General features: G+C 35.2%; 1 protein-coding gene across 3 annotated transcripts in view; it reads left to right on the forward strand.

Moving 5' to 3' along the window:
* Positions 1–25,381, forward strand: part of MSR1 (macrophage scavenger receptor 1) — a 431,365-nt gene that overhangs the window by 49,664 nt on the left and 356,320 nt on the right. For 2 of the 3 annotated variants that reach the window (XM_030812343.1, XM_030812339.1), the window contains exon 2: positions 3,380–3,452. The gene's annotated coding sequence lies outside the window, so the exon portion shown is untranslated. The remainder of the gene's footprint in view (positions 1–3,379; positions 3,453–25,381) is intronic. The other variant, XM_030812340.1, reaches the window with a different exon arrangement.

Below are 25,381 nucleotides of genomic sequence, written 5' to 3' on the forward strand. Positions count from 1 at the left end.
TGTTACTTAAAATCATTTGCACAATTTGTGTTTTCCACATCAGTGCTGATGGAAAAAGTAAAATAGCAATAAGAATGCAGCAGATCTGTATTGCGTGAACTCTGTGGAACACAGTGTAGTAAATGTGGAAGGACAGGGAAAAGAGTTCAGCCTGACATTTTGGGCTTTGCAATCCAAGAATAAAAAGATATAGAAATCATATTACAAAGAAGAAAGGAAAATACTAAATGAAAGTCCAATGATATGATATATACACGTAGAAGAAGGGCTCCCTAAAATCAAGAAAAATGGTGGAAGAAACAGGGAGGTATTCAGAGAAGATGAGCAGAATGTAAGCTGAATTTTTGGGAAAAATAGAGAAGAATAAAATTTCCAGAGGGGGATAAGAAAGAATGAGCTATCCGAATTGGAGGAGGAAAACATTCCTCTTCATTTTTTTTTCGAGGTTACTTTTGTTGTTATTTGTGGAACAAAATAAAAAACTATTAATCGGTGAGAATCCGTGAGTTCATACCATTGTCATATGTAGACAACAGCATCTCTAGGTAGGAGTATAGTTAAATTCTACCAGAAAAAGGGAATTCAGATTTTGAAACACACTGTGCATAAAAAGACCGTAAAAACACGTTATTACTCTGTAATTCATACTATTTATTTCTCATAATTTAAAAAATCCAGTGAATTAGAATGCCTGAAAAGTAATTAAGTATGAAAAATTTGTTTTTTGTTGACACAGTAAAAACTAAATGGAAAATTTTTCTTAATATTCTGTCTTGCTATAGTTTTTATTACTTTCAAAATACATTAACTCTGCATTTAATTTGCATTTTACTTTGTCCTTTAGAGAGTTTCATAAATTTTAAGTTTTTCTTCTAATATGCTCTCCATGTTTATTGTTTAGGAAAAATTTATACATGCGTTGCATAATGTATAATTCTGGTGCATATACATACATATTTTTATAAAAATTGTTAGACTTATATGTGTATATGAAAAATTAAAAGTTTTATATCAGCTTTATGGCATTATAATGAAGCACATTAATAATAAATATTCTAGGAACGAATTGTTGGAATAAGAAAGTATTTATTGAACAAAGAAATTTAGTAGGAAAGGAAGTAGAAAATACTATTTATTTGTTCATACTAATAAGGAAATGCCATAAGGTAAAATATGTAACAAATTATAACAGTACATATTTAAATAATTTATACACAGTATATCTTAAACATTGAATAGATGACTCAGCGGAAAATTCTTAGATCGTTTACAACATTGTTCCTGAAACTTTAAAAATATTTATGTATGTCTATCAATTTGAGGCTCTTTGTGCCTACAATTTTTGTTTATTTAGTCATCTGTTGGTACTTTTTTTGGCCTGAGACAATTTCTTCAAATTGATCAGGTTCATACTATATCTGACTTTAGCAGTAGATGAATTGTAAATCTTTCTAATTCTGCCTTTTGTGGAATTTGATGGTATAGAATGTGCTGTCATTTTCCATTAAACAAATGTAGAAAAAATTTGTGTAAATACTTTCGTATTTACAAAATCTAAAAATGGATATATTCATTAGTCATATGATCGCTTTCCCTCATTTATTTATATTGACATTAATTATACTGGCTCTAAACTACTACCCATCTAAAAACAACTTTTTGAGAGAAAAAGACACACTGCAAATATAAAAATCTTATCAATTGTAGAAACATCAATATGGGCAAGGTCTGCAAATATGTAAGTATATATTTATCTGTAGGGAGAGGTATGCCTGTATTCCATAGCTAGCCTTTATTCATTTATTTAACAGAAATACTGAGTCCCTACTGTATGTATGGAAGAGACTAGGTTTCAACAATAGGAAAATAAGTTAGAGGTAGTCTATACCTGAGAATTTGCAGTCTCTCACCTGAGATACACAAATAATTTCAATAAAGTGTTGTGTTATAATAGAGACGTGGCTGTAATACTAAAAAGCAGCACTCGTAATGTTCACTATTAATACTACTACAAGATTTCTTTGTGGAGTAGAATCCCCCTTGTTCTACTGGCATGGCTTGAACCATTCAAATATTGAAGGGAATTCTTGGGTTCCTTTGATTTCAGCAAAGAGATACAATGAGTTGTTTTCATCATTGCATGGCCATTGCCAGAGAGTTTTACAGAGTGTTACTGTTGAGCATCCCCAGGCCAGACCTTGGTCTTATTCAGAATCTAAGCTTATGTCGGCCAGGCACAGTGGCTCACGCCTATAATCCTAGCACTTTGGGAGGCCGAGGCGGCTGGATCACCAGGTGAGGGGTTCGAGATGAGCCTGACCAACATGGTGAAACCCCGCCTCTACTAAAAATACAAAAAAATTAGCTGGGCGTGGTGGCGGGTGCCTGTAATCCCAGCTACTCAGGAGGCTGAGGCAGGAGAATTGCTTGAACCCGGGAGGCAGAGGTTGCAGTGAGCCGAGATCGCGCCACGGCACTCCAGCCTGGGCGACAGAGCAAGACTCTGTCTCAAAAAAAAAAACAAAAACAAAAACAAAATCCACAAAAAACGAAGCTTATGTCATCTTATTATAGAAACGTAATGGACGAGAAGGCCCCAAACAAGGCAAACAGAGCCTTCATTAGATGCTTCTAGCTGTCAGGAATTGGAGCTTGGAGTCTCAGTTTTCTCTCACCACACCCCATCTGCCATCTCTCCCCTCCATCCGTGCCATTTCATGCAGTTGCTGCCTGCCCTAGAGGGATGAACGTGTTAGATGGAAAAGTTTCTTCTGCAGGAACATTGTTCAAGAACAAATCATCAGGCACATTTCCTTGACTTCAGATTTATGAAACTTAATCCATTCATTTTCAATGCTCTCTGGAGGCCAGGGACAGATGTGTCTCTATCCTACTTTAATATCTATTTGTTATTTTCTATCTATCTGCCTATTTATCATCTATGTAGCCATACACATATACATATATGTATATACATCTATGTGTGTGTATATGATTTCATAATCTTTGTTCCCAACTACTTTATTCTAGCGTGTAAAATCCCTCACTTCATATTTCTTTTTGTAAATGATGTTTCAATTTTACATCAGAGAACAGCAAAATGTAATGTGCTTGTTAATAAATTGTTCCTTTGTGCTTTCCGTGCCCCGTGTACTCTTTCCTATTTTGCTTTAATGTCAATTGCAATATTCCCTACTGTGAATAAAATGGATGTAAAATATAAGATTCATGATTTAATTTTCATAACCCAATTGCTGAATTGGAAGGCACTTGACATTTATAATGTGCCGATTTTAAGAATGGCAAAGACATGTTTTTGTGTCACATCGATTATTCTTAATAAAAATGTATATATTTACTTAACCCCTTATTTTTGCAGAACTTATTGATGCTCTGAAAGATAACCCCAGAAGAGTACGAAGAGACATACGCAGTCTACACAGGCCTGTAAGGTAATTTTTAGAAATTGTGCTGGTTCAGAGCCTATGGGAAGCCAGAAATCGTAATCAGTAAATAGCAGAAAGAACAATCCGCTGGTCATAGGGAGTTACTAAGCAGATAAAGACAACATTGCTAAAGACAGCCTTGTGACAATAGTAACATGATCAGGCCGAGTAATTAGGCAGTTTGTAGCAGTTGATAGGAAAAGACAAAGAATTATCTGTGGTTAACCTACATACGCAGGCACTTAGGTTGCTGAAGAATCACAGATGGCAGAAAAAAAGTGTGGATGAAATGGGTTCCAAATTATGTGCACTGAAAATACAAGCCGATGTATTTTTCTTAAAGAAGGCCATTTTATACAATTCTTGCACAAAATCGCAAAGTTGTTTAGAAAAAAATCAAAAAGAACAAAAGTAAATGGAAGGATATGCAATGTCATAGTAAAGGGAGAAATAGAACAGAAAAGAGTGATCAGAAGGAGCTCTCCACAATCGACGTATACAAATACAAACAAAATGATTCGGAAATGGTTGCTGTCCTCAAGGGGTTTATAGGTTAATGCAGGATACATGTGCACGCGCACGTACACACACACACACACACACACACACACACACAGATGTGTAAATATCTGTAAAATAAGACAAGATGTTATAAATGCTACAATAAAGTTTAAAAACTTGTCTGGGTACTGATAATTTAGTAATTCTTTTTGTGTGTGATGGTGGGAGATTTTTAAAAGGCCAAATAAAACGTGATGTTTATGCTACCTCTTGATAATTGAGAAGAGTTTGGAGAAGTAATGTGGACACAAAGTAGGAAATGAAGAATTAGAAATCAGTGCCCAAGGTCAGAAGGGACAAGACAGGAGAATGATTCAATGTAGAGGTTGTAGGCAATGCACAAGATTGTATGTTCCTTTACATGTGTGTTTGTCCTGCCACTAGCGTTCCTAGTGTCAGGTATGGTGATAGAGCCGCAAATGGGAATGAGTGTGAACATTGATTGTTAGAAAGCCTAGTTGCTAAAAATCAAAAAAGTATGATGGTAAGAGCTGGGCAGGTCATTTAAACTTTGCTAATTCTCAAATTGACACAAACACTTTGCAAGAGGTACACACTAGTTAGGTGATCAGGGAGTACCTATAAAATGTCATAAGCTTCCAATGTACTTCCAGTACTTGTCTAAATCATTCTATATAAAATAGAATATCTGATCATCAAAATATTACAATGAATATTATTGCTTATCCTTATCTATTAGGAAAAGAAAGCTAGAAGGCAGAAATTCTCAAGTTATTTTCCAGGTGACTGTTTAATTTGTCTAATTATGAGAAACTACATGAATCTTCAAAAAATAGCTTCTTTCTTCAGATTTACAATAAATGAACCAAAGCATTATTGACAGAATACTATAATAATTAAGATTGGTCTAAAATGGTTGAGATTAGCCAAACTCTCAGTTAAAGCAAATGAGCTAAGACTTACAGAAAAAGTAATCTGCCTTAAATGCCGTTTTCCCTTTACTTGGCCCCAAATGGCTGAATAAAAATGCTGAAGCTTCAGTCTCTTTAATACAGAAATAGACTTCAGTATCTGATGCTATCATCAGGAACTATGTATCTTGTGTGAGTGATTTTTTTTTTTGCTGTGAGAACCAAGGTGCATTCATTTCCTATTTCTGTGTAACAAATAGTCCCTGAACTTAGCAACTTAAAATAATAAAGTTATTGTTTCATGATTTCTTTGGGTCAGGGATCTTTGGGTGGCTTAGTTGTGTGTTTGTAGTTCAGTGTCTCTCACAAGGCCGAAATCAAGGTGGTGGCCAGGGCCACAGTCCTTTCAAGGCTCACCTGGGAGAAGAAGGAAATGCTTTGAAGGTTATTCACCTGGTCATTGTCAGGCCTCAGAAGACCCATTTCCAGACTCACTCACGTGCTTACTGTCGAACACCGGGATTTTGCTGGTTGTTAGCTGGAGATCTCTCTGAGTTCATTTCCTGCCACGTGGCCTTTCCATAGGGCAGGTGAAAATATGGTAACTGGCTTCCCTCCAAGCAAGCAATTATGAGAAGAAGAGAGATCATCTAAGAGAGAAGCAAAAGTCTAACCTCAGAAGTGCCATCCAATCATTTACGCTGTATCCTGCTCCTTAGATGCAAGTCACTAGGTCTAGCCCACACTCAAAGGGAGGAGATGTCACAAAGAGGGGAATACCAGGATGTGGGTGGGGATCACTGAGGGTCATAATGGAAGTTACCTACTACAGTCTGGCTTCACGTTTTAGTTTTTTGAAAAATCATTCACACACTCCAAAATCCCAGTTAATGGCTTTGTAGCTCACTGCATAATCCTCTGATTTCTTCTCAAGATTTTAGTTGTCTGTATTTATTATTATAAGCTGCAGCATTGTTTTTTTATTTTTGAAAATAAGGACATTGAAAACACAAAGGTGTTGCAAAATATGGGAAATCTATACTTAACAAATGCATGGAAGATGACACAAAATCCCATCCACATTCCGTTTCTCTTGTGAAATTTGTCACAGTAGAGGGAAAATAATGCTGTACTCAAAAGCCTATAGGTAACAGCAAAGGGTCAAAGTCAAAACAGTTCTGATCTATTCTTCAGAGGGTGTCAAACTGGAAATATAGTTGACATTTTGTATTAAATGCAATTGAATTGGTTCATGGTTTTCCTCTTTACGTGAATTTACTAATACTGTTGTATTACAAATGCTATATTTTATAAGACCCATAATTTACTTTGTTTTTATCTATCTTTGGAGAGCAATCAAGAGACATAAAAGCAGATAATCAGAAATTTGAGGAAGGGTCTTTAGGGATTACATATATATTTGTTTATATAAGTGGAAAGATCTTACTGATAGGCGATAATTACTAATGGAAAGAGCTCAGTAGCTGGTTTTTAATATTTCAAAATCGCTAATGGAAAATGAACATTTAGCCATGATAAAACTGTATAGACTAAATGATTAGTTTATTTGCTTTTTTCTGTAGTTATATCACTGAAATATGAAAATTGTCACATATCTGAAGTTCTCATTAGCATATATTTGCAGATGTGTGTATATATGTGAATATGTGTATATTTGTATATGTATATATATTTGTGTGTGTGTGTACACACACACACACACACAGACACAAACACACCCCCCAATAGTGGTGGTCAGATAAATTATTGTTGAGTAAATTCGGTTGGATGAGCAACACACCAATATTAGTTTTTTAAAAAATGTTGAAAACAACTACTCAACCCCTGTATTTACAAATGAGAAAAATTTGACACAGAAATAAAACTGACTTCTTGCAATGCATACAGCTAGTTAGTGGCAAATTTGATATTACAACCAAAACTTCTGATTCTTTTTTTAATTTCTTCTAAAACAACAACAACAACAACAAACGGGATACATCTGCGGAATATGCAAGTTAGTTACATAGGTATATGTGTGCCATGGTGGTTTGCTACACATATTGACTCATCCTCTGAGTTCCCTCCCCTTGCCCCGTACCCCTCAACAGACCCTGGTTTGTGTTGTTCCCCTCTCTGTGTCCATGTTTTCTCATTGTTCAGCTCCCTCTTATGAGTGAGAACATGAGGTGTTTGGTTTTTTGTTCCTGTGTTAGTTTGTTAGGATGATGGCTTCCTGTTTCATCCATGTCCCAGCAAAGGACATTATCTCATTCCCTTTTATGGTTACATAGTATTGAATGGTGTATATGTGCCACATTTTCTTTATCTAGTCTATCATTGATGGGCATTTTGGTTGGTTCCATGTCTTTGCTATTGTAAATAGTGCTGCAGTAAACATATGTGTGCATGTATCTTTATAGTAGAATGATTTATATTCCTTTGGGTATATGCCCAGTGATGGGATTGCTGGGTAAAATGGTATTTCTGGTTCTAGATCCTTGAGGAATCGCCTTACGGTCTTCCACAGTGGTTGAAGTAATTTACATTCCCGCCAACAGGGTAAAAGCATTCCTATTTCTTCACAGCCTCGTCAGCATCTATTGTTTCCTGACTTTAATAATCGCCATCCTGACTGGCGTGAGATGGTATCTCATTGTGGCAAAACTCTTGATTTTTAACCCTCTTTTATTTTGGCTATAAACCAAGACTCTGACTTCATCTAGATAAGGGCCAACTTTTTGAACAGGAAGAAAGACAATAATATTTTTTATTTAGGACAAGCATGAAGACAAGAATCTACCCTCCCTGGACAGCAGATGTCTTTCTTCTTTCTGCTCTAGGGCCTTGTCCCAAGAACCTACATAGCTACGATGGACAAGGTTAACTAACAAACCACATAAGGGCTGAAAGCTGTTGTGGTCACCTGTCCTTAGGCAGAAATTCTGGAAGGTATTTTGTATGCTTTCATTAGTTGTAGCTAAACTGAAGCCCTCTAGAGGTTCATTATGACAAATGTTGATAATGTGCTTTTGTTTTAAATCACCATTCATGTGGTTTGACATACATAGAAATATTCACCGATTTTATATATATGTTTAGATGATTTGTGACATATATATCGTCAGGTAAACATCATCAGAATCAAAGATGTGGGAAATTACCATCACCCCTCAGTTTCTCCATGTCCCATTAGTCAATTTCCTACTCCCATCTCTTGCAATAATTGATGACCTTTCTTCACTATAGTTTTACTTTTTCTAGAATTTTGTATAAGTGGAATTATACAATGTAATGTCTCTTGTGTCAGGCTTCTTTCATAAAAATATATTGATATTTTGCGTATCAATATTCCCTTCCTTTTCATTGCTAAGCAGTATTACATTGTATGGCTGTGTCTTTTTTTTGCTTATTCATGTGTGACAGACCAGTGTGGTATGCCCACACCACTTTCTAGTTCTATGAACATTCTCATGCATTAGGGAGCGTATGTGTTCATTTTTCTTGGGTAAATGTCTGAAAGTGGTATTGGTAAATCATTTGACAAGTATATGTTTTAACTATCCAAGCAATTAACAAAATAGTTTCCAAAGTGACTGTGCCATTTTGCATTCCCACCGGAAGTCATCCTTATCAATGTTTGCCTTGACCAGTCTTTTTAATTTGAATCATTCTGTAGCATGTGTGGTGGTATCTCACTGAGGTTTCAATTTGCATTTCAACTAATGAAGTTGATCAGGGTTTTGTGTGCTTTTTTTTTTTTTTTGCCATTTATATATCTTTCTTGGTTATCTCTACATCTTTCTCTCTCCAGTTCTTTCTTAAATTATTTGTCATGTTAATGAGTTAGAAAGAAGTCTTTATTCTGGATTAGAGGTTTTAAACAGATAAGCACATATATTTTCTCTGGTATGTCTTTTGCTTTTTCATGTTCAGAATCTTTCCAAAGCAGGAGTTTTAAATTTTGATGGAGTGTAATTTATAATTTTTTTCTTTTATGATTAATGCTTTTTAACTTTTTAACCTAATGCTTTTTTTGCCTAATAAATCTTTGCCTAAGCCGACGATAATTCTTTTCTCCTGTGTTTTCTTATGGAAGATTTATAGTTTTAGGTTTTCTGTACAGGCCTATGATCCATTTCAAGTTAATTTTTTACATATCACTGCTTCCATCCTGTTCCGTTATTCTATATGTATAGCCTTATGTCAATACTGCACTGGCGATATCATTGCACATATTTTGTTGCATATTTTAAGTATTTCATTTTTTTATGTGATTATGTTGTAATTTTAATTTAAATTGCCATTTGTTTATTATCACTATATAGAATTACGATCGATTTTTGTATATTGCTGTCATGCGCTGTTGCTGTGCTTAACTAACTTAATCGTTTCAATTGGTTTCTTTAAGCAGATTATTTAATGTGTCCTACTAAGAAGATGGCATATTCATTCTATACAGACACTTCTACATCTTTCTTTTTATTTTTATGCCTATTATTGCTTTCTCTTCTTTACTCCACTGCCTAAGACCTCAAGTAGTCCATGATCATGAAATGCAGTGCTTATAATACATAATGCATTATCCTGAAGCAGGTGTCCCCATAGAGCTCTGACACAGCCTTCTAAAAGCACAGTTAAAATGCCAGTTTAGAGGCAACACTCTGAAAGAATGGGTGTTAATCCTTCTAGTTGCATTACATGCATTAAATTAAAGATCTATATGGTTCATTGTCCTCAATAAAAAAGAATGCCAAGGAATTAAAATTGATATACAATCAGTGTCTACGACTGAGATGGTTTATGTTATGCATTCCCACAACTGTGATTTCCATTGAACTGAAGGTCATGGTTCCTAGTGGGGCACATTCTTGCCAGAGTCAAGTAAAGAATTCCACTGGGCCACAAGTTATGGCAACTGGCAGGCCTGTTTGGACTTTTTGTGACCAGGAACCAGCAGGTGAGAAGAAGAGTCACCGTAAATCAGAGGAACCAGAAAAAAAAAAAAAAAAAAAAAAAAAACAGCAGGTGAGAAGAGGAGTCACCATAAATTAAGAAGGCAAATAAAAAAAAAAAAAAAAAAAAAAAAAAAAAAAAAAAAAAAATAGAGGCATTGTTTGGTAGACAAGAAGACATAACACTGCTTCCAATCAGTGAGCACAGGGGGTTGTAGATGTGCTGAACCCAGGTGATGTACTAGGTGCCTCTGGGTGCTATACATGTCATCTAACACCCATAGGGCTTTATATTTTTTTTTTTTTTTTTTTTTTTTTTTTTTTTTTTTTTTTTTTTTTTTTTTTTTTTTTTTTTTTTTTTTTTTTTTTTTTTTTTTTTTTTTTTTTTTTTAGCAACTATAAATTAAAAAAAAAAAAAAAAAAAAAAAAAAAAAAAAAAAAAAAAAAAAAAAAAAAAAAAAAAAAAAAAAAAAAAAAAATTAGAAATATTGACAACAGTAAATGTGTGAAAAGTTACAAATAGAACTCTCAATGATTGCTGGTAATTGTATTACTAAAACTCTGGAAGTGCTTTAGCAATTTCTTACACAGTCAATTATACACATACTTTCTGAGGTAAGAACTGCACTTCTATTAATATAAATGCGTAAATGAAAGTTTATGTCTAAAGATGGATTTCTATGAGAATATTCATGGAAGCTTTATTTGTAATAGCCAAAATTTGGTAGCAGCCCAAATGTCCATCAAAAGAATGGATAAAAATATTTTGTAGATTTAAACAATAGAATAATACTAATCAATATGATGAAATGTAATACTGAATCAGAAAACAATATGTGTCTGTCTCAAGATCACTGAACCAGATACAAAACTTACTGTATGATTTTCTTTACACACAATTCTAAAAAAATACAATTATTCTATAGCAACAGAGAACAGATTAGTATCTTCTGGGATGGATCGGGGTGGTGGAGGCACAGAGGCCCTGCAGAGAGGTGGGAGGAGGCTTTGTAGGCAAAGAAAATGTTCTGTAACTTGATTATAGCGGTGGCTTCCCCAGTGCATCAACTATTAAAATTAATTGAATTGCCAATTAAGACAACTCAATTTACTAGACATAAATTATACCTCAATCAAATTGATAAAAATATTTCCACACATGTATATTCATCAAACATATTGAAAATAAACTAAATGTTCTAATTTGATGGAATGCAACCCCCATTGTTTGGAAGCTATGTGTCCACAAATAAAAACTCAGAGATAAAGATATGTAAAAAGAAGTAAGTATTAAAACATATGCAGTACACGGGAAAAAACTTTCTAATATTACCGACATTTTTATCGTCCCATAGCTCATAAAACTATTATCTGTGTTTTTGTAAAGTGCAGAGGGTTTGTGATGTTTTGTATTAGGTTAGAATCACAATTTCAAATATTTGTCACGTTCTTCTTTTTCTGGTATCATGTGATTTTTAGATAAATGCATCTCTTGCATACATACTTAAATTTATTATGAGTAAACAAACTTGAAAAATTACATCACTAGTAAATTACTGAAAGTGCTGAGAACTTAGTTATTCTATATTCAGTAAATTTTTTAAAACACATCATTAAAACTTGTCTAAAATGCATTTCTGGAGATAATTCTGATTATTATGCTCATAAGTAATGATTCCATCATTTAAAATGAAATACTATTAACATTTTAAATGGTATATTAAAACAGTATTTCATCTACTGAGTTTCCATAATTCTTAATAAGTGGTACAGTATTAAAATGCAGTTACATTTTAGTTTGTATCTAGGAGCACATTATACCTAACATTGCAATAGCACAGTGTTTGCTGTGTAATATTATGGCTGTATGTATAGTTTATTTACAATACGTTCTGTAATAATAAGATTACAGTTATGGAATATAATTATTGTTACTTATTTATACAGCTGCTTTTTACAGTAAGATATTATTATTACTGTTATTCTGAGCAGTTTTTAAAAAAATGGGAGTGAAAGGGTCATTGAAAAAATAATGCAAGAACTGTGGATTCAGAGCCTGGCTTTCTACTTACCCACAAAATCTGTTTTCTGTTTCTATCATTTCTTTAAATACATACATGTACATTTCTGTATTCCTGAAGGGTGATGATTTGTGATAAGGGGTATTATCCCGTGGCATAAAGGGAGGAGAGATGAGTTTAAAATTCTGAAGCCTGTTCAGATAGCTTCGTTCTGCATTCTGTGATTGAAGATGTGAAAAACAACACGGTAGTCTTCCAGCATTCAGTGTGTGTCCACATACTGAGATCTTAATGCTTGGACCTGTACTGTCATTGTGCTTGGTTTTGTTCATCACTTTGTAGCTTGACATCCAGAAATGAGTGGGGTAAAACAAAGGTGTGAGTCAGGACAATGTTTTAGGTAAGTTTCAGTGTCATGGGGTGGTAGGTTGGAGAAAAGTATATTTTTAAATATGTTTTAATGTGAAAGAATATATATGAATAGTAGTGAGAAACAGCCATTCATGGACAAATATATTAATGATGAAGGGTAAGAAGAGAAGTCAGGGGCAGGTGGGATTCAGAGGAGAATGGGGCAGAGGATGTGTGCAATTCAGGTAGATCATGGGAAATTAAGGGAATTACCTTCTGGTGAAGCTTCTGATTTTAATGTATCATTCAAGTGAAAACAGAGTCATCAATTGACTTAGTAGGTTTGTAGGAGAATCAGAATTTAGAGTTTGGATCAGAATTTTCACCCTCCAGAGAGTAGCAGAGTGAGTTTATTAAAGACATTTAGAAGAGATGGCTGTTGAGTTTAGAGGCATTCTACAAGGCTTCAATGACAAAATGCATGATGTATTGCTTGGTAAACTAAAACATATTGAAATGGTACTCCATTTACCATGTTTCTGTAGTTTCTAAAATAAAGCAAAATAAATGAAACTTAAAATGCAGTTATAAAATGACATGTAATCTTCATGAATTTTTCAGTGAATTACAGCTCTATATTTTAACCACTAGATGTGGTCAGTTAGTGAAACATTAATCACTACAGAAAGCTAGACATTTTAAAATTTAATTTTTTGTATGTATAAAATGAGTTAGACAAAGTTTCTCATTCAAGTTCCTTGTTGGCACATCTTAAAAATGGAACTCAGAAATTTTATTTTCCAGCCCACTGATTCAGTCACACTGATGAGGCAAAAACAATTCTCTCTGGTAAAACTAGTTTAAACGTGGCAATAAATCAATCTAAAAGCAACTTAAAGATTCTTTCATTTCTTTTTCTGACAGATTCAGCTATTGACATTATGAAATTTCTGTGTAACAAGAAACTATTTTGTGTGTTCTGTCAGGTCAAGCTTACTCCCATCTTAAATGGTTTCAACATCCAAATTCCTAAGCAAGGCTTTAAATGAAGAAACAAAATATCAACGTATGCTAGACCGTTCAAAGTGACCTTGTTTTAATTAACCATTTGACATTTTTTTTTTACCATACATCACAAATACAGCTTCTTCCTCCCCATATTCCACCAGTGGTCTAAATTTAACAAACCCGTTTTATATGGCAAACATGAATCTTCTACATGGTACACCTTTTCCCAAAAATCTGCCTCTAAAATTTCTAACCACTTTAGGTCCAATTCTAGTACTGCTTTTGTCAAGAAAGTGTCTCTAGTCATGTCTACAAACTATTAAACAATAGGCAAAACCTGAAAAGACATTTTCTCTTTATTCTTTATTCTTTTTTTTCTTTCTTTTTTCTTTTTATTTTAAATGGAATCTCACTCTGTTGCCCAAGCTGGAGTGCAGTGGTGTGATCTTGGTTCACTGCAACCTCTGCCTCCTGGGCTCAAGTGATCCATCCTCTCACCTCAGCCTCCTGAGTAGATGGGGCCACAGGCGCATGCCACCATTCGTGCCTGACTAATTTTTTGTATTTGTTTTTTGGTAGTTTGGTAGAGATGGGGTTTTGCCATGTTGCCCAGGTTAGTCTTGAACCTCTGAGCTCAAGCAATCCGCCCGCCTTGGCCTCCCAAAGTGCTGGGATTACGGGTGTGAGCCACTGTGCTAGGCCCATACATATTGAAGAGAAGAGATACAAATGGCCAAAAGGAATACGAAAGATGCCCAACATCTGTAGTCGTCATGGAAGTGCAAACTGAAACCATGGAAATACAAACTCACTCCTGTTAGAATGGCCGTAATAAAAGAAATGAATGATAACATGTGTTAACAAGGGAGAAAAGGAATCCCTTGTAAGGGAATGTAAAGTGGGAATGTAAATTAGTACAGCCATTTTGGAAAATAGTTTGGAGTTTCCCCAAAAAACTAAAAATAGAATTACTATATGATTCAGCAATTCCACTACAGGATATATATCCAAAAGACTTGAAATTGGTATGTGGAACAGATACCTGTACTTGCATGTTTATTTCAGAATTATTAACAATAGTCAAGGTATGGAAGCAACTTAAGTGTCTGTCAACAGATAAATAGATTCTAAAAATGTGGCATTCTTTTTTAAACAATGAAATATTATACAGCCTTAAAAAAGGAAATTCATTTTTGATAACACAGATGAAACTGGAGAACATTATGCTAAGTGGAGTAAGAGAAAAGGACAAACACTATATAATCTCACTTATATGTGGAATCTAAATCTGTCAATTTCATTGAAACAGAGAGTAGGAAAGTGATTACCAGAGGTTGGGAAGTGCAGGGGAGGAGAAGGGATAGGGACAAGGGAGATATTAGTCAGAGGGTACGAATGTTCGTGTAGACTGGAGAAATAATTTTTAGTGCAATAATCTATTGCACTGCGTGGTGACCACAGTTAATAATATATTGCATATTTAAAAATTGCCAGAAAAATATATTTTTAACATTCTCACCACAAAAAAAAAAATGGTAAGAGGATGAGGTAATAGATATGTTAATTTGCTTGGTTGAATGTTGGGGTGATCAGACCCAACACCAGGTCTTGGGGGCGACAAAATTTGGTGGAGTCAAAAGATTGAGTAAAGACAGTTTGAGAGAGAAAGGTGGGACCAGGGGGCTATTGCAATCATGGAAGCTGTGAAGGCCCCAAGCTCTGGGAGCCCATGCTGTTTATTGGTAATCCAACAGAGAAACAGGTGGTGAGAATGTGGAGGTCAAAAGGGCATGTTGCATTAAGCACATGAGTTACAGCTATGATGGTTTAGCATTTGCCCTGCTATTTGAGATAATGGAGAGCAGATTCTTTTAACTCAAGATACATTCGATCCTGGGAGAGCAAAGAGCAAGGAGCCAGCAAGTCTAGCCACATTCCAGAGGCTTGAGCCCTGGATTCTATCCAAGCCACAAGGGACTTTATGCCCTGGGCTTAGATTATGGTGTGTCAGGGTAGCCTTCCAACCGTTTAGCACAGAGCTTGGTGTTCCAAAGGCCAGAAGGGGTTTTAGACCCCAGACCCCAGACATGTTCCAAGTCTCTTTTACATTATGTCAACATGCAAGCCCTGTCTCAGCTTCTCCCAACACTCAGCTTTTCCCAATGGTTGAAACTTTCTACAACGTGTACATAAATCAAAATATCATGTTTTACCTTATAAATACACACAGTTATTATCTGTCAATTACAGATAAATAAATAAATAAAATAAAAAGCTTTTTTTGGAAGGTCTTAATACATGAAGAGGTAGCAAACAGTCAAACACCCATGGATTAGAGGTAGATAGGGAGATGGGAGGATGTACAGAGGGTAAGTCATTAAGTAAAGATAGCACTCTCTGGGGAAGAGCCTGGTGGGATATGGCACCTGGTCCATCATTATACTTATTGTTTGCCATGAGGACAAGAAAGTGAGAGGATCAGGAATTACTGAAAATAAGGTATAATCGATGCAAGATGCGTTTCATTTATTTTTAAACTTTTAAGTCTATTCTCTCCTTGAATTTTATATGGTTATTTAGGGACATCCTCTGCTCCATTTATGTTAATACTATTAGTATTGCTGTTCACAAGTTATTATTTACATCTTTGTTAATTTCCTTTTATCATGCCCCAGATGCATTGTTTTTAAAAAGGTTTCCGGTACTTGCAGTCAAACTAGAAACATTGGACCAAATTACATTAGTTTACATGTTAGTTTCAGTTTTTATCAATACTATTCAATGAATTTTCTGTCAACTCTTACATCGATACCACTCAGTTATTAGAAAAATATAATATTTTTAGATTTGAACATCACGTTTTTACTCTTTGTTAAAAAATTTGTGTTGTCATTTTTCTGACCTTCATATTCTAATCAAGATTCCTCAACCTTGGCAACTGTTAACATTTTGGACCAGATAATTCTTTCTTATAGGCACTATTTAGTAGAGAATATTTAGTAGGATCTCCGGCCTCTACCAGCTAGATGCCAGTAGGATTAACCATGGTTGTGACAACTAAAAATGTTTCTAGACATTGTCCATTGTCTCCTGGGGGTAAATAGTTCCTGTTAAAGAACGATTGTTGTAAATAAACTGTGACATCATTTTTTTTTATTGAAAAGTTAATCTCCCAAGACTAAACCAGGAAGAAGTTGAATCTCTCAATAGACCAATAACAGGCTCTGAAATTGTGGCAATAATCAATAGCTTACCAACCAAAAAGAGGCCAGGACCTGATGGATTCACAGCCGAATTCTACCAGAGGTACAAGGAGGAACTGGTACCATTCCTTCTGAAACTATTCCAATCAATAGAAAAAGAGGGAATCCTCCCTAACACATTTTATGAAGCCAGCATCATCCTGATACCAAAGCCTGGCAGAGACACAACCAAAAAGGAGAATTTCAGACCAATATCCTTGGTGAACACTGATGCAAAAATCCTCAATAAAATACTGGCAAACCGAATCCAGCAGCACATCAAAAACTTATCCACCATGATCAAGTGGGCTTCATCCCGGGGATGCAAGGCTGGTTCAACATATGCAAATCAATAAATGTAATCCAGCATATAAACAGAACCAAAGACAAAAACCACATGATTATCTCAATAGATGCAGAAAATGCCTTTGACAAAATTCAACAACCCTTCATGCTAAAAACTCTCAATAAATTAGGTATTGATGGGACATATCTCAAAATAATAAGAGCTATCTATGACAAACCCACAGCCAATATCATACTGAATGGGCAAAAACTGGAAGCATTCCATATGAAAACTGGCACAAGACAGGGATGCCCTCTCTCACCACTCCTATTCAACATAGTGTTGGAAGTTCTGGCCAGAGCAATCAGGCTGGAGAAGAAAATAAAGGGTATTCAATTAGGAAAAGAGGAAGTCAAATTGTCCCTGTTTGCAGATGACATGATTGTATATCTAGAAAACCCCATGGTCTCAGCCCAAAATCTCCTTAAGCTGATAAGCAACTTCAGCAAAGTCTCAGGATACAAAATCAATGTACAAAAATCACAAGCCTTCTTGTACACCAATCACAGACAAACAGAGAGCCAAATCATGAGTGAACTCCCATTCACAATTGCTTCAAAGAGAATAAAATACCTAGGAATCCAACTTACAAGGGATGTGAAGGACCTCTTCAAGGAGAACTACAAACCACTGCTCAGTGAAATAAAAGAGGACACAAACAAATGGAAGAACATTCGACGCTCATGGGTTGGAAGAAACAATATCGTGAAAATGGCCATACTGCCCAAGGTAATTTATAGATTCAATGCCATCCAGATCAAGCTACCAATGACTTTCTTCACAGAATTGGAAAAAAGTACTTTAAAGTTCATATGGAACCAAAAAAGAGCCCGCATCACCAAGTCAATCCTAAGCCAAAAGAACAAAGCTGGAGGCATCACTCTACTTGACTTCAAACTATACTACAAGGCTACAGTAACCAAAACAGCATGGTACTGGTACCAAAACAGAGACATAGATCAATGGAACAGAACAGAGCCCTCAGAAATAATGCTGCATATCTACAACTATCTGATCTTTGACAAACCTGACAAAAACAAGCAATGGGATAAGGATTCCCTGTTTAATAAATGGTGCTGGGAAAACTGGCTAGCCATATGTAGAAAGCTGAAACTGGATCCCTTCCTTACACCTTATACAAAAATTAATTCAAGGTGGATTAAAGACTTACATGTTAGACCTAAAACCATAAAAACCCTAGAAGAAAACCTAGGCAATACCATTCAGGACATAGGCGTGGGCAGGGACCTCATGTCTAAAACACCAAAAGCAATGGCAACAAAAGCCAAAATTGACAAATGGGATCTAATTAAACAAGAGCTTCTGCATAGCAAAAGAAACTACCATCAGAGTGAACAGGCAACCTACAGAATGGGAGAAAATTTTTGCAACCTATTCATCTGACAAAGGGCTAATATCCAGAATTTACAATGAACTCAAACAAATTTACAAGAAAAAAACAACCCCATCAAAAAGTGGGCAAAGGACACGAACAGACACTTCTCAAAAGAAGACATTTATGCAGCCAAAAAACACATGAAAAAATGCTCATCATCACTGGCCATCAGAGAAATGCAAGTAAAAACCAGAATGAGATACCATCTCACACCAGTTAGAATGGCCATCATTAAAAAGTCAGGAAACATCAGGTGCTGGAGAGGATGTGGAGAAATAGGAACACTTTTACACTGTTGGTGGGACTGTAAACTAGTTCAACCATTGTGGAAATCAGTGTGGCGATTCCTCGGGGATCTAGAGCTAGAAATACCATTTGACCCAGCCATCCCATTACTGGGTATATACCCAAAGGACTATAAGTCCTGCTGCTATAAAGACACATGCACACATATGTTTATTGTGGCACTATTCACAATAGCAAATACTTGGAACCAACCCAAATGTCCAACAACGATAGACTGGATTAAGAAAATGTGGCACATATACACCATGGAATACTATGCAGCCATAAAAAAGGATGAGTTCATGTCCTTTGTAGGGACATGAGTGAAACTGGAAACCATCATTCTCAGTAAACTATCACAAGGACAAAAAACCAAACACCGCATGTTCTCACTCATAGGTGGGAATTGAACAATGAGAACACAGGGACACAGGAAGGGGAACATCACACTCTTGGGATGGTTGTGGGGTGGGGCGAGGGGGGAGGGACAGCATTAGGAGATATACCTAATGCTAAATGACGAGTTAATGGGTGCAGCACACCAACATGGCACATGGATACATATGTAACAAACCTGCACATTGTGCACATGTACCCTAAAACTTAAAGTAGAATAATAAAAAAAAAGAACTGTCAAACAAAAGAAAACAAAACAAAAAGTTCATCTCACTAGCAATTTCAATTGGCATTGAATTAATCCTATAAATATAAGGGTAAAAAATAAACTTCTTGACAACATCTTTTATTCTTAGTCAATGTATTGTGGTGCCGAACCACAGTGTTTCTAACATTGCTTTCTTAATGATTCACAGATTTTCCATCCTCTCCTGAAAAATATGCATTATCCTTTAATATTGTTGCTGTTGTATGCAGTATGAGAGATTTCTTCTGGACATTGCCCGTAGGAAGGCTGGGAGTGCTGGTAATCTTAATTTGTGAAGTATTTCATGAAAGTATATGAGTGTGTACATGCATGTCTCTGTGTGTAGGTTTGTGTAAACATAAGGCTATGATATTTTTGTGGAAAGTTAGGAAGGCTAAATTAATTTAAACTCCATTTGAAACACAAACAGAGGCTCAGCAGTTTGAAAAGCTCTCTGTCAATAATGAGACAGAGCCAGGGCAATGTAAAATGGATTGCCAAGGTTGGAAAGGGTGAACCCATAAGGGACACCAATTGTTTCGTGGCATCTAGATACAATCAATATTGAAAAACACTATCTTTGTGGGTAGCTATTTGGCTCATTTCTCCCATTGTGCTGGATCCTACATAAAGAAATTATTTTGCCAATGAGAAAGCCGGACACTAGTAAAAATGGGAAGGACTGATTTCAATCATTAATAATTATTGCAATAGAAAAAAGAGTCCATTGTGGACTGAACTCAACTTTGATTTGTACAGAGGTGACAGGAAATTCTAAAGAGAGAACCAGGGAGTAAATAGGAATGGAGGTGAGCATGAGTTTGGTAGAGTCAAAGATGTGAAAAAAATACAAAGGGTTAGTTAGTGTGACTGTGGTTAGGCCAGCTGTGCTTGCTAGCTGGAGATTATAGAATATATTTATCATCCCAGAGAGACTGGGAGACAGAAGCTGTGTTCTTAGGTGTTGGATGAAACAAATAGAAAAATTTTTGGCAGCCTTGAATTTTCTCAAACAAGTGCTGTAAGGTGGCCTAGGGTCATCTTAAGGATGTGGCCTGGAGGTGTTAGAAATGATGTTAGTGTTTGTTGAAGTGTTTGTGGGCCAAAGTTACAGCCTAGTGGAACAGGAGGCCCAGAGGAACCTGGCTGGAGTTTGGTCAAAGAGAGAGTCTTTGTTAGTTCCACAGAGATCAATGTAATCAATTTTCCAGCTATTTTCATGTTTACTATCAGTGCTTATTTGTTGAAAAGTTAAGTTAGCTATCAGAGAGAAAGTAAATTTGAAAAATGTAAAATTGAGCTAAAATGGAACTTCCATCTGTATTCTTACTCAAAAATACATCAAGCTTTGTGTATCAGAAATCCGTAATTAATCTTGAAGCTTATACAAATTTTTGTGTAATAGGTTGGGAATATTTCCTTGACTGCTACTAGTACTTGTATAAGTTTGGTATGAATTTAGAATGCCATTTATGCTTAATGTAGAGAAGATTATGTTTCCCTTTGCTCCAGGACCAAGCAAGATGGATTCAGCTACCAAATACAGAATGTAAATATATAGTGTATTTCAAAATCTTCAGAATTTATTCTGATGTATTATCTAATATAAATACCAGGATGTTTTAAAAGTTTGACTTAGGCCAGGCGTGGTGGCTCATGCCTGTAATCCCAGCACTTTGGGAGGCTGAGGCGGGCGGATCACGAGGTCAGGAGATCGAGACCATCCTGGCTAACATGGTGAAACCCCGTCTCTACCAAAAAAAAAATTACAAAAAATTAGCTGCACATGGTGGTGGGTGCCTGTAGTCCCAGCTACTAGGGAGGCTGAGGCAGGAGAATGGCATGAACCCAGGAGGTGGAGCTTGCAGTGAGTTGAGATGGCGCCACTGCACTCCAGCCTGGGTGACAGAGCAAGACTCCATCTCAAAAAAAAAAAAAAAAGTTTGACTGAATATACTTGACTTACAGGGACAATAACTTTTAGAAACTGAATACAATGTCTACATCATCAAAAATCCTAAGCCTTATAAATCTCTAAAAGTGCCTTTAACTGTAAGTGATTTAACTCCCAAGTAACAGAAAGAAAAATGTCTTTAAAGAGAAAATCTAGAATATTAGATAAGGAGCAAAAACACAAGACATGTCTTGGTATAAAAATATTTTTCTTTAGCAACAGTTTTTCATACTGATGGAAGAATGTTTTTCCTGAAGAAGGACTCAGTGCTGGGGTATAGAAAATTGTTCGTGATGCTAGAAATTTTTACTGCCAAGAGTTTTAAGAACTATAGATAGTTAGATTCTGTAAACTAAAGTCATCTTCCAAAGTGTGAGGTTTCTAGTTGCATCTTTACTGTATTTACTCAGGTTGCCACTATATATAAAGGAGTGCAGGAGTCCACAAAACTTACTCCCTGTGCTCTTGAAGGGAAACAGCACACTTTAGTAGCAAAAGAAAATTGGTATTGAAAGCAAAACAAGGAAAGAAATCTCTCTGGGCCCCACTTCTATGTCTTAAAAAATAAGTCAATTTAGTTTAGTGATAATAAATAGATATATGATTTAAATAAAGACCAGTTCAATTCTGAAAAAGAAGAAAGTAACTTCAAAAAAGAAAAAAACGATTAATGTTTAACATACTCTCTTTAGAAATACCATATAGACTTGAATAGCCTGGATTAGTTTTTCATGGAAATGATGATCATAACTTCTGGAACTATTTTAACAGGCGTGGAAATGTGCTTTAGGTTTTTTGTGTGATCAAAAATGGGAATGACTAGTTCAGCATCTGTCTTAGTCATTTTGGCTGCTGTAACAGAAATACCATAAATTGGCTGGCTTAAACAACAAGCATTTATTTCTCATAGTTCTGGGGGCTGGGAAGTCCAAGAGCAAGGTGTCAGCAGATTCATTGTCTGGTAGGGGTCTACTTTCTGTTTCATAGAGGCCGTCTTATTGCTGTGTCCTCACCACGGCAAGCAAAGAGGCAAGAGAGCTCTCTGGGGTTTCTTTTACAAGGTTGTTAATTCCATTTATGAGGCTCCACCTTCATGACCTAATCATCTTCCAAAGGCCCCACCTCCTAATATCATTACAATGAGGGTTAAAATTTCAACATATGATTTTAGAGGGACACAAACATTCAGTCCTTAATAGCATCCACACACGCAAGTTGCAGCAACGTTCTAAATAGGACATACATTTGAATGATCTGTCCCGAAGAATATCTGCAAAGTGTATCATCTTTACTCCACAAATATATCATTCCCTGAAAACTACATTCTACATGCCTTAAATGTGAGCCAGGGGGAAAACAAGCTCATATATTGAATATTAAGCCAGCTTATCAGGTTTCTTTCATTAGATACAAGTGATTTCTAAACTTGTGACCATGGATATTACTAAAATTCTTTTCAAGGCTTTTCTTCATTAACTATTTTAAGAAACATACAAAAGGCCTTCAGGATGACTAGAAAGTGAATACAGACAGCCTCTTAAGATTGTCTATCACTACTGATGTTTTTAAGTATAACGGAAGGAGCATTGTCTGAGAAGTGGTCCTTTTCCTACCATGAAAAGTATTTTTTATTTTTTGTATATATTAGGTGACAGATTATTATATTTAATGTGTATCTCTACTTCCCTTTTTCTAATCATATGTCACTTTTAAATCTAGGTTTGGCTCCAATTGCTGCTTGACTCCAACTGCTGGATATCAGTTAAAGTCAATGGTGCAGGACATTTTAGCAGTAGTATTTTGTTAACACATACAAACTAAAAATGAAAACAAAACAAAATTACAGTTCTCCCTCTATGTTCTAGAACTTTAGGCAGTCAACATTTTAAAGAGCTAGATAATCACTATTTTTAGTAATATATAAACCTAATATATACAGACAGAATTTCTCTTTAAATTATCTACGTCCTCCAAACAAATGTTACTTTAACTACCTGGATATTTACTGTTCTTGATATTTCTATATGATGACTCTTCTTTCATTTCCATTGATTTATCTCCATCCCCAATTCTGTGTCTTTGCACTAATAGACCCTGATTAGATGTCAAAAATAGAAAGTAGGTTTTATTCATATATTCACTGATTCAATGAACAATTGTAATTGAGTTCCTGCAGTGTCCCAGGCATTGTCCTAAGCATGAAGGTAATCAAAACTGACCTGCTCCCTGAACGTGCTCAGCCTACTGTTTACCAGATGTTGGGCATAACATTTCACAAATTATTCCACTTAGTTTTAACAAAAATCCTGTGAAACCTGTAGTATTACAATCTAGTTCTATAGATTAACAAATTCAAGAATATTTACTTGACTTGGCTACATCATCTGATTAGAAAAGCACCAGCGATAATTAGCTCATAGCATATAGATGGATGTCCTTCTCAGGATAGTTTTTCTTTTTTAAATTGCTTGAAGAATAAACAAACAAACAAACAAACAAATTGCCAGGTCAAACCATTGAATGCAGAAGATAAAATCATGATGAAAGGATTGTTTTTCACTCTCCTTTAAAAAGTATGTTTTATTTATGTCCTCAGGTTGTTTAGTATTCTTTAATAAATGAATAAATTAAATCTGGTTTAATAATAATACAAATAGATGTTTTGCATTTTAGTTGTAAAAATTATGATAACAACTTGAGGAAAAGCTCTGGGTCTGAAGTAAACTGTACCATATGATATTGAATAGCCAATTGGTAAGGCACAAAGTTAAAAAAAAGTTATTAGAGGGAATTATTATTCAAAATGAAATGGAGTTTCTAAACAGAGGTGTTTTCAAACTCTGTTCATTTCATCCTCACATCATGAAAAAAACAAAAACAGGCATAACAACTACTACAAAACATTGTGCTGGCTGACAAAAAATATTTTGGGTTATCTTTATTTGCCAGTTTGGGTCGTGGATGAAGTTTACCATTCTACTTTAGGTTTCTTCACCTGTAGATTTAAATACAGCTTTGGATGAAGGTAAGGGGTTTCTAAGGATGTTTTTTAAAACCCCTGTGATGACTATTATTACTCGTATTGCATAACAAAACAGAAAGCATTTGGTCGATGGCTTATAAGGTGACTTTTGGAATTAAAGGCAATCTTTACAGAACTAACACAGGCCAAACTCATAAACTTTCAGATGAAATTGGCCTCTGCCAAACAGTATTGACCAATTATCATCACAACTGTATTTGCAAAACCATAGTAAAGGAAGTGGTATGCTATTTTGTTTGGACTCTATTTGAGAACTAATTAAAATGATCTAAAAATTAGAGCAAACTTTATTTTAAAATCTTAGATATCTGTTTTTATTTTAATCACTTATTTTCCAATTCTTCAGATAGTCATTCAAATTATGGGAAATAAAAATTTCAATTTGCTTTAATTAACATATTTTTCATTTCTACGTGAGACAGCACTATTACTTGTATAAGATAAATATAGCTGGAAGATTGACAGATGTTATTATGCACATAAATGGCCATAATAATTGGCATGAGCTTTGAATGCTGTAATTACCCGATGGGATGGACTAATGCTGAGTTTGACTACACAAAATTTTCCCTGACGCCTTGCATGGAAAATTTCATACATGATGTCAACTCATTGATTTTATAATAACGTAATTCTGGAGTAAATACTAACTGTGTGTGTGTGTTTTGTATAGTATGTTCTTGATAGTTCAATACATCATGACACTCTACAAGGCAGGATTCAGGAGGGAATGCTAACTTGCTGCAAAACTCTCACTTTTTAATTTACTTTAGTGACTCATTTTGAGATTCAATGTCACGTAAGTCAGACCACAGCTTGTGTCATTCTTATTCTGATAAGAAACCATTTGGCATTTTGAAAAATGACCTCCATGTAATCACAATGAGAATACATAAGGATGTTTTAATGGGGAAAAATCCTTTTCTATTCAATCTGTGTGTGTGTGTTTCCTCTCATAAGCCACTAAATAAGCTGCAAATTTCAGCAGATAAAGTTTAACTCAGTTTGTTCAGTGCATTTGTCTTTAGATATTGCTTGGAATAGTATGAACAGGGCAATCAGCTACTCCAAACTATTGCCTACTATCTAACATAATATGAATAAAGTAGATACCACATTATACATATGAAAAATGATTTCAAGAATAAATTCAATTTTATTTTCCTTAGAAGCTAGTACTTTTAAAAGTATAATATTGAAGGTGAAATACCATATTGAAATATAAATTAAGGTAAGAAAAGTGATCAAAAGCAAAATA

This window comes from Nomascus leucogenys, chromosome 4, assembly GCF_006542625.1.
Source record: "Nomascus leucogenys isolate Asia chromosome 4, Asia_NLE_v1, whole genome shotgun sequence".
Lineage (NCBI taxonomy): Eukaryota > Metazoa > Chordata > Mammalia > Primates > Hylobatidae > Nomascus > Nomascus leucogenys.